This window comes from Bos mutus, chromosome 8, assembly GCF_027580195.1.
Source record: "Bos mutus isolate GX-2022 chromosome 8, NWIPB_WYAK_1.1, whole genome shotgun sequence".
NCBI lineage: Eukaryota > Metazoa > Chordata > Mammalia > Artiodactyla > Bovidae > Bos > Bos mutus.
In genome coordinates, this window is record NC_091624.1 from 27277624 (window position 1) to 27286682 (window position 9059).

Consider the following 9059-nt stretch of genomic DNA (forward strand, 5'->3'; position numbering starts at 1 on the left):
TCTGAATATATTTGTGCTTTTTACAGTTTCCCCCCTGTAATTAGTATCTAGTCTCATAGCAGTGTGATCAAAAAAGATGCTTGATACTATATCAATTTTCTTAAATTTACAAAGGCTTGATTGTTGACCCAAGATGTGGTCTATCCTGGAAAATGTTCCATGTACACTTGAGAAGAAAGTGTATTCTTCTGCATGTAGATACAACGTCCTAGAGATTTCAATCAGGTACATCTGGTCTAATGTGTCATTTAAGGCTTATATTTCCTTATTAATTTTCTGTTTTGATGATCTGTCCATTGGCGTAAGTGGGGTGTTAAAGTCCCCTACAATTATTGTATTACTGTCAATTTCCCCTTTTGTGTCTGTTCAGTTCAGTCACTCAGTCATGTCCGACTCTTTGTGACCCCATGAATCGCAGCACGCCAGGCCTCCCTATCCATCACCAACTCCTGGAGTTCACCCAAACTCATGTGCATTGAGTCGGTGATGCCATCCAGCCATCTCATCCTCTGTCGTCCCCTTCTCCTCCTGCCCCCAATCCCTCCCAGCATCAGGGTCTTTTCCAGAGTCAACTCTTTGCACAAGGTGGCCAAAGTATTGGAGTTTCAGCCTCAGCATCAGTCCTTCCAGTGAACACCCAGGAATGGTCTCTTTTAGGATGGACTGGTTGGATCTCCTTGTAGTCCAAGGGACTCTCAAGAGTCTTCTCCAACACCACAGTTCAAAAGCATCAATTCTTTGGCGCTCAGCTTTCTTCACAGTCCAACTCTCACATCCATACATGACAACTGGAAAAACCATAGCCTTGACTAGACGGACCTTTGTTGGCAAAGTAATATCTCTGCTGTTTAATATGCTATCTAGGTTGGTCATAACAACCTTCCAAGGAGTAAGCAACTTTTAATTTCTGTTAGTGTTCATCTTATGTATTGATATGCTCCTATGTTGGGTGCATAAATACTTACAATTGTTATGTCTTCTTGGATTGATCCCTTGATCATCATATAGTGTCCTTCCTTATCTCTTCTATTAATAATATTCTTTATTTCATGGTTTATTTGATTTGAGAATTGCTACTCTTCTTTTGATTTCCATTGGCATGAAATATCTTTTTCCATCCTCTCACTTTCAGTCTGTATGTGTTTCCAGGTCCAAAGTGGGTCTCCTATAGACAGCATACATATGAGTCTTGTTTTTGTGTCCATTTAGCCAGTCTGTGTGTTTTGGGTGGAGCATTTAATCCATTTACACTTAAAGTAATTGTTGATATATATATGTTCCCGTTGGCATTTTCTTAACTGTTTTGGGTTTGTTTTTGTAGGCTTCCTTCCCTCATGTTTCCTGCCTATAGAAGTCCCTTTAACATTTGTTGTGAAGCTAGTTTGGTGGTGCTAAATTCTCTTAACTTTTCCTTGTCTTTAGCTTTTGATTTCTCCATCAATATTCAATGAGATCCTTGCTGGGTAAAGTAATCTTGGTTGTATATTTTTCCCTTTCAGCACTTTAAATGTATCCTGTCATTCCTTTCTGGCCTGCAGAGTTTCTGCTGAAAGATCAGCTGTTAATCATATGGAGTTTCCTTTGTATGTTACTCACTGCTTTTCCCTTGTTGCTTTTGTGTTTAATCTTTGTTAGTATGATTAGTATATGTCTTGGTATGTTTCTCCTTGGGTTTAGCCTCAGTGGGACTCTCTGGGCTTCTTAGACTTGATGGACTATTTCCTTTCCCATGTTAGGACAATTTTCAACTATAATCATTTCAAAAATTTTCTCAGACCCTTTCTTTTTCTCTTCTTCTTCTGGGACCCCTATAATTTGAATGTTGATGCAGTTACTATTTGACCAGATGTCTCTGAGACTATCCTTTATTCATTTCATTCTTTTTCCTTTACTCTGCTCTTCAGCAGTTATTTCTACCATTCTACCTTCCAATTTACTTATCTATTGTTCTGCCTCAGTTATTCTGCTATTGATCCCTTCCTGAGTATTTTTAATTTCAGTAATTGTTTTGTTTGAATGTGTTAACTGATTCTTGCATTTTCTCCATTCTATTTCCAAAGTTTTGGATCATCTTTATTACCATTACTCTGAATTCTTTTCATGTAGTTTGCTTATTTCCTCTTTGTTTATTTGAGTTTTGAACTTGCTCCTTCATTTGTGTAATATTTCTCTGTCTTTTCATTTTTTTTTTTCTAATTTACTAGTTTGAAGTCTCCTTTCCCCAGGTTTTAGGGTCATAGTTCTTCCTTTTGGTCTCTGCCCTTGGTGGTTGAGATTGGTCCATTAGTTTGGACAAGCTTCTTATTTGGAGGGACTTGTACCTACATTCTAGTGGGAGGAGGTGAGTTTTTTTTCCCTCTGATGGGAAGGGCTATGTGAAATGCCTTTTGGGGGAGTGTCTGTGGGAAGTCTGTCTGCTGATGACTGGGTTTGTGTTTTCGTCATGCTTCTTATTTGGGTGAGGCATCCTGCACTGTGTGTTGCCAGCAGCTTGGTGGCATCAGGTCTTAGACAGAAGTGGAAGCCTTCGTGGGAGTTCTCAGTAATTAGTACTCTCTGGGATCAGGAGTTCTCTGTCAGTCTAGTGTCCTGGACTCAGTGCTCCCACTCCAGAGAGAGTTGCCCATTCTTAACCAGTGTCCTGTACATAAGGCCCCCAGAGCTGGACCAGTAGCAGGTTCAGCCCCAATCTCTAGTTGGCAAATGAAGCCCACAGCCCCACCAACTGGGTAAGACTCTATTAAATCACTGAATGGACTCTATTAATAGGAAAGGGTCTCATAGTGCCCACAAGTGAGCATTCATGGTGAGAAATGGTGACTTATCATAGTAAAAACAGAAGTTCTTCATCTACATCAGCCCTAAGGACAAGGCCTAGGAAATTCAAAACAGAAAGGGCACTACAGTTCAAACAGAATGTAGATTTGGAGAGAAATCTGAAGCTGGATAGAAGCCATAACCTGGCTCTTCCTTCCCCTCCACTTATATACCCAAGATTTGAAATGTGATATTTGAAAGTAAGAATGGACAGTCATAAAATACCCTAGGTCTTCAGCAAGTCAATTTCATGACAAAATTTTTTAGAGGGGAGATTTTCCTTAACACAAATCCACTTAAGAAATAAACATCATTCTTCAGGTGTCATCTATTAGCTTCAACTGACTAATCTGCACAAGTGAAAGTGAATGTGTTAGTGGCTCAGTTGTGTCTGACTCCTTGCGACTCCATGGACTGCAGCCCGCCAGGCTCCTCTGTACCTGGGATTTCCCAGGCAAGAATACTGGAGTGGGTTGCCATTCCCTTCTCCAGGCAGTCTTCCCAACCCAGGTATCAAACCCAGTCTCCTTCACTGCAAGCAGATTCTTTACCATCTGAGCCACTAGGAATCTGCACAAACGAACTGAAAAACATTTTGGGAACTATGAAGGCCAATTCAAATGAACTGGGTATTAGGTGACATTAGAGAATTACTGTGAATATTGTTAGGTAAGATCATGATATTCTGGATACAGAGAAAAATCATTATTAAGAAATGAAGCTGAAGTGCTGAGAGTAAAATGACATAATTTGCAATTTTTTTGTTGTTGTTGTTAAGACTTCAACAAGTTAATAGTATAAAAAGAGAAAGGTCTTATGGAATAAAAGGAGACTGAAGAGATATTCAAATGCCATGTGTGGACCTTATTTAGACATTTTGGAGGCAATCAAGGAAATATGAACACTGATGAGATATTAGATGACATTAAAGAATCAATGTTAATTTTGTTAGGCTTAGGTTAAAGATAGGCTGTGCTGATACTCTCTGCAAACAATTGTTGCTGTGCCTAAAAAAGTTAAAATCTACAATTAACAGCATTTGAAAGTGTACATTTGAATCAGTTCTAATGAGGTGGATGAAACTGGAGCCTATTATACACAGTGAAGTAAGCCAGAAAGAAAAACACCAATACAGTATACTAATGCATATATATGGAATTTAGAAAGATGGTAACAACCCTGTATACAAGACAGCAAAAGAGACACTGATGTATAGAATAGTCTTTTGGACTCTGTGGGAGAGGGAGAGGGTGAGATGATTTGGGAGAATGGCATTGAAATATGTATAATATCATATATGAAACGAGTTGCCAGTCCAGGCTCGATGCACGATACTGGATGCTTGGGGCTGGTGCACTGCGATGACCCAGAGGGATGGTATGGGGAGGGAGGAGGGAGGAGGGTTCAGGATGGGGAACACATGTATGCCTGTGGCAGATTCATTTCGATATATGGCAGAACCAATACAATATTGTAAAGTTTAAAAATAAAATAAAGTTTTAAAAAAAAGTGAGAACCTATATGCTATCCCATTAAGATCAGAAACGAGGCAAGAATGTCACCTTTCACCACTCCTATTCGACATCAAGCTGGAATTCCAGGATAATGTAAGAAGACAAGAAAAGGAAATAACAGGTATACTGACTAGGAAAGAAGAAATAAAACTGTCTTTTCTGAAGATGACTTGATTGTCTATGTGGTGGTGGCGTTCAGTCACTAAGTCGTGTCTGACTCTTTGTGACCCCATGTACTATAGCCCACAGGTTCCTCTGTCCATGGAATTTTCCAGGCAAGAATACTAGAATGGGTTGCAATCGCCTTCTCCAGAGGATCTTCCTGACCCCAGGGATCAACCCCAGGTTTCCTGCATTGCAGGTGGATTCTTTACTGACTGAGCCACCAGGGAAGTCCAACTGTCTATGTAGAAAATCCAAGATTTCTTTCTAGAACATGTGATTATATAAAAGCTTCAGGACACAAGGTTAATATACAAAAATCAACTGCTTTCCTATATACCAGCCATGAACAGATGGAATTTGAAATCAAAAACATTACAGTAGCACCCAGAAAAATGAAATACTTAGATATAAGTCTTTTAAAAATTTGTAGAAGATATACATGAGGAAAACTACAAAACTCTGCTGAAAAAAATCAAAGGTCTAAAACAATGGATCATCCATATTATGGATAGGTAGACTTGATATTCGGAGAAGGCAATGGCACCCCACTCCAGTACTCTTGCCTGGAGAATCCCATGGATGGAGGAGCCTGGTAGGCTGCAGTCCATGGGGTCACTAGAGTCGGACACGACTGAGCGATTTCACTTTCACTTTTCACTTTCATGCATTGGAGAAGGAAATGGCAACCCACTCCAGTGTTCTTGCCTGGAGAATCCCAGGGATGGCGGAGCCTGGTGGGCTGCCATCTATGGGGTCGCACAGAGTCGGACATGACTGAAGCGACTTAGCAGCAGCAGCAGCAGACTTGATATTGTTAAAATGTCAGTTCTTTCCAACTTGATCTATACATTCAATCCATCAAAATTCCAGCAAGTTACTTTGAAGGTATCAACAAACTGGTTCTAAAGTGTATATGGAGGAGAAGGAAATGGCAACCCACTCCAGTATTCTTGCCTGGAGAATCCCATAGACAGAGGAGCCTGGCAGGCTACAGTCCGTGGGGTTGCAAGAGTCAGACACGATTTAGTGCACTGTTTTACCCTAGAGATCCTGCCACATATACCACAAAACCCAAACATCCCCCAGTGACCTTGGCCCCACTGTTCCAATCACTCCCAGGTGGGAATTCAGGCACATGTCCACAGAGGTCACAGACAACATACATACGGTTCTGTTATGTCCCGTATATTACCCTTTCATGTCCCAAGGAAGACATTTTCTCTTAGAGATTTTCATTTAGTGTATCTTTAAAAAATCTTGTGTTAAACTTGCCTCCATCTTTTTCTTGGGTAAGGACAACCCAGAAATGGCCCTTTTGTGTCTGTGATGTTGCCATTCACAGCTTTCTTGATAGGCCTAGTACAATCTTGAGAACAGGGTTGCTGTATGCTGAATGTCAGACAGTAGCTCTTAGCTTTGCCTATCTTAGGTAGTTATGCTGTGCATTTTTTATTGGTGTACCATGTTTGATTTGTCCCTAATACCTTTGAAGTTTTTCTGAGAAATGAAATAATGCAACATGAACTTATTAAAATACATTTTAAGCCTTAATAAATAAAGTGTATATGGAAAGGCAAGTGACCAAGAAGAGACAACACAATACTAAAGAATAACAAAGTCAGAAGACTGACATGACTAGATTCTAAACTTACTATAAAGCTACAAGAATTAAATGTGTGGTATTGGCAAAAAAATAAATTTAAAAAAATAGACAAACAGATCAATGGAACAGAATAGAGCACACAGAAATAGACACGCATAAATAAAGTCAACAGAGCAAGAAAAAAATCAGTGGAGAACAGACTGTCTTTTCATTAAATGGCAGTACTGGAACAACTGAACTTCCACATACACAGACCTTATGTCTTCCACAAAAATCAACTTAAAATGGATAACAGACTTAAAGGCAAAGCATGAAACTATAAAACTCCTGGAAAATAACATGGGAAAAAATTTAGATGACCGGGGACTTGGCAATGTCTCTTCACATATGACAGCAAAAACACAATTCATGAAAAAAAAATGGTAAGCTGGATTCTGTTAAGATTTTTAAAATTCTGTTCTGTAAAAGATACTAGCAAGAAAATAAAAAGTCAAGTCACAGTCTGGAAAAAATACATGAAGTAAAAAATATGACAGAGTAGAAAAGAGACAAAGAAGCATAATCACTAAGTTAAATCATTTTAACTTAATCATTAAACTAAAAAAAAAAAACTTGGGCTTCCCTGGTGGCTCAGATGGTAAAGAATCTGCCTGCAATGCAGGAGACCCGGGTTTGATCCCTGGTTTGGGAAGATTCTAGAGAAGGGAACTGCTACCCACTCCAATATTCTTGCCTGGAGAATTCCATGGACAGAGGAGCCTGGAGGGCTACAGTCCATGGGGTCGCAAAGAGTCGGACACAGCTGAGCAACTAACACTAACTTAGAAAGCACACTGACCACACAGGACTCTTGCTCTAAAAACAGTACTTCTCACCATCACTGTTTTTCCACCACTCCAAGGCCCTGAGAATACAACAGTGTGAATGGATATGGAGAGAAACAATGCAGGAACAACTGCGAAGATGGAAAGACCTGATGAGGGCAGAGGAATGTGCCCTAGGACAGCTGTGCAGGAATGTACTCCATCAAAAACAAAACTCTCTTCCTGGGAAATCACTTGCAGCTCTGTGCCCAAGAGGAGATATGACTTAGGCATAAGATATCAAAGTCACACCCTCATTTAGTACCAAAGACACCATAAGAATATAACAAGGAAGTGCTATCATCTGAGGCAGGTCGGCCAGGCCCCTAGGAACCCTCTCCTCCCTAACAGGCAGTTGCCTCTGAATGTGAGGGAGCAGACTGCTCCAAGGCAAAACCTGGTATGAGAGAAGTAGTTCCAGCTTCAGTGTTCTCTCCCAGTTCTTGGAAACCCCCAAGCCTGCAGTTGAGGAGCACTTCTCTAAAGTAAGGTATCAGATACAGGCATGGAAAGAAGAACAATACAAGGAACAGAATTGGGAAGTGGGTTTTAGAACAAGCCTTCTCTAACGTTATGCTGATAATCCAGCATGACATTAATCTTCTATGTGCCTATAAAGGTTAGTAAAAACAGGAATGAACACTATATTAACACATACCAGACCCCTGTTTTACCTCTTTCCACACTCCCAACAGCTCCAGGAGATTCAGTACTTTGCCCAAGGACACTCACATACAGGCAGACCTGTATGTGAACTCTCCCTATCGAGGCCAGGGCTCCCACAACAGGCTTGACATAGGCCCCCAGGGAGACGAAATGCCCAAAGAGATATACACCTGAGGTTGCAGATTTGGGGGAGAAAGAACATGGCTCTTGTTGAGAAGTGGTGAATCTGTGTGATGAATCCAGGAGACCTCACAGCTACTTCTGTGCATGTTTACAACGTTTTCATAAAGCAAAATTTAAAATAAAACTTAAGTCTGGACATTCTCTCATCCCCATTACTTCAGGGAGTCAGCCCACCAGTCAGTCCCCTATGGCTTGAACAAAGCTTTCTGCCCTGTGGGCTCCACTCCAAGCTGCTGGAAGAGCCCCAGCACCAGAGGAGTCAGACAACTTCGGGAGGAGTCGCAGATGTGAGCACAAGGGTGCCCCACGCAAACCCGGGTGTCTGACTCCCACCAGGCCCTTCCAACTCCCCCATGAGCCCGTGGGGCCCGAGGCCACTGACCCAAGTTTCCCCCACCACCATTGTCAGTCAAGGTAAGTCTGAGTGTCTGCCCCATGCGAGTCCTCCCTGCAAAACCTAGGGACCAAGCGCTGCCTCCATCGCCAGGTAGGAATCATCCAGCTACACTCCCCCAGTTAACACCCAGGAAGAATGTCCAAGGCACGCGCTCAGCAATGGGGATGTCTGCCCCGGACAAAGGTTACTTGTGTCCCCCAAGCCACCCGCACTAGTCTTGACCCCTCAGGAAGGGCGCTGAGTACCCAGCACCGCTGGACACTGAGCGACCCGAGACCTCTGCCAACAGCTCCTCTGAGGTGGACCGCGCCTGACCCCGGGGGAAAAATAAAATCAAACCTCAAAGACCCCACGGACAGGGCGTACCAAACCCGCCCGCCCTCTCCCGGCTTTCCGGAGCCTCTCTCTCTTGGACTCAGCAGCCAGAGGCGGGATAGCTCACCACAAGCACTGAAAAACTGTCACCACGTCCAAAAACACGACAGCGCGGCTCAGAAGTACGCTACCCACAACACCTCGGGGTGGGTACTACAATACCCAAAATTCCCCGGGGCGCGAGATCGCACAACCCTAAACGCTCCAGAGCTCAAGACCGCGCTCAGTGAGCTAGGGGTGCAGGACTACACTACCCACAATGCCCCGGGGAGAGGGCATGCCTCCCAACTGGACCTGACTCTTCAACTGTAGTACTCTCTCGCTCAAGTTTCAGAATTACAGTCACTTGTGCCCTTGGAGAAATTGTGAAAAATTAGACAAGAGCTTCCCTGGTGGCTCAGGCGGTAAAGAATCCGCCTGCAATGCGGGAGACCTGGGTTCGATTCCTGGGTTGGGAAGATCGCCTGGAAAAGGGC

General features: G+C 42.5%; 1 protein-coding gene across 7 annotated transcripts in view; it reads right to left on the reverse strand.

Moving 5' to 3' along the window:
- ZNF169 (zinc finger protein 169) overlaps nucleotides 1-8743 on the reverse strand; it is a 55722-nt gene extending 46979 nt beyond the window's left edge. For 4 of the 7 annotated variants that reach the window (XM_070375241.1, XM_070375240.1, XM_070375242.1 and 1 more), the window contains exon 1: nucleotides 8651-8743. The gene's annotated coding sequence lies outside the window, so the exon portion shown is untranslated. The remainder of the gene's footprint in view (nucleotides 1-8650) is intronic. The other 3 variants (XM_070375247.1, XM_070375245.1, XM_070375244.1) reach the window with 3 other exon arrangements.
- Between the last annotated feature and the right edge of the window lie 316 nt (nucleotides 8744-9059).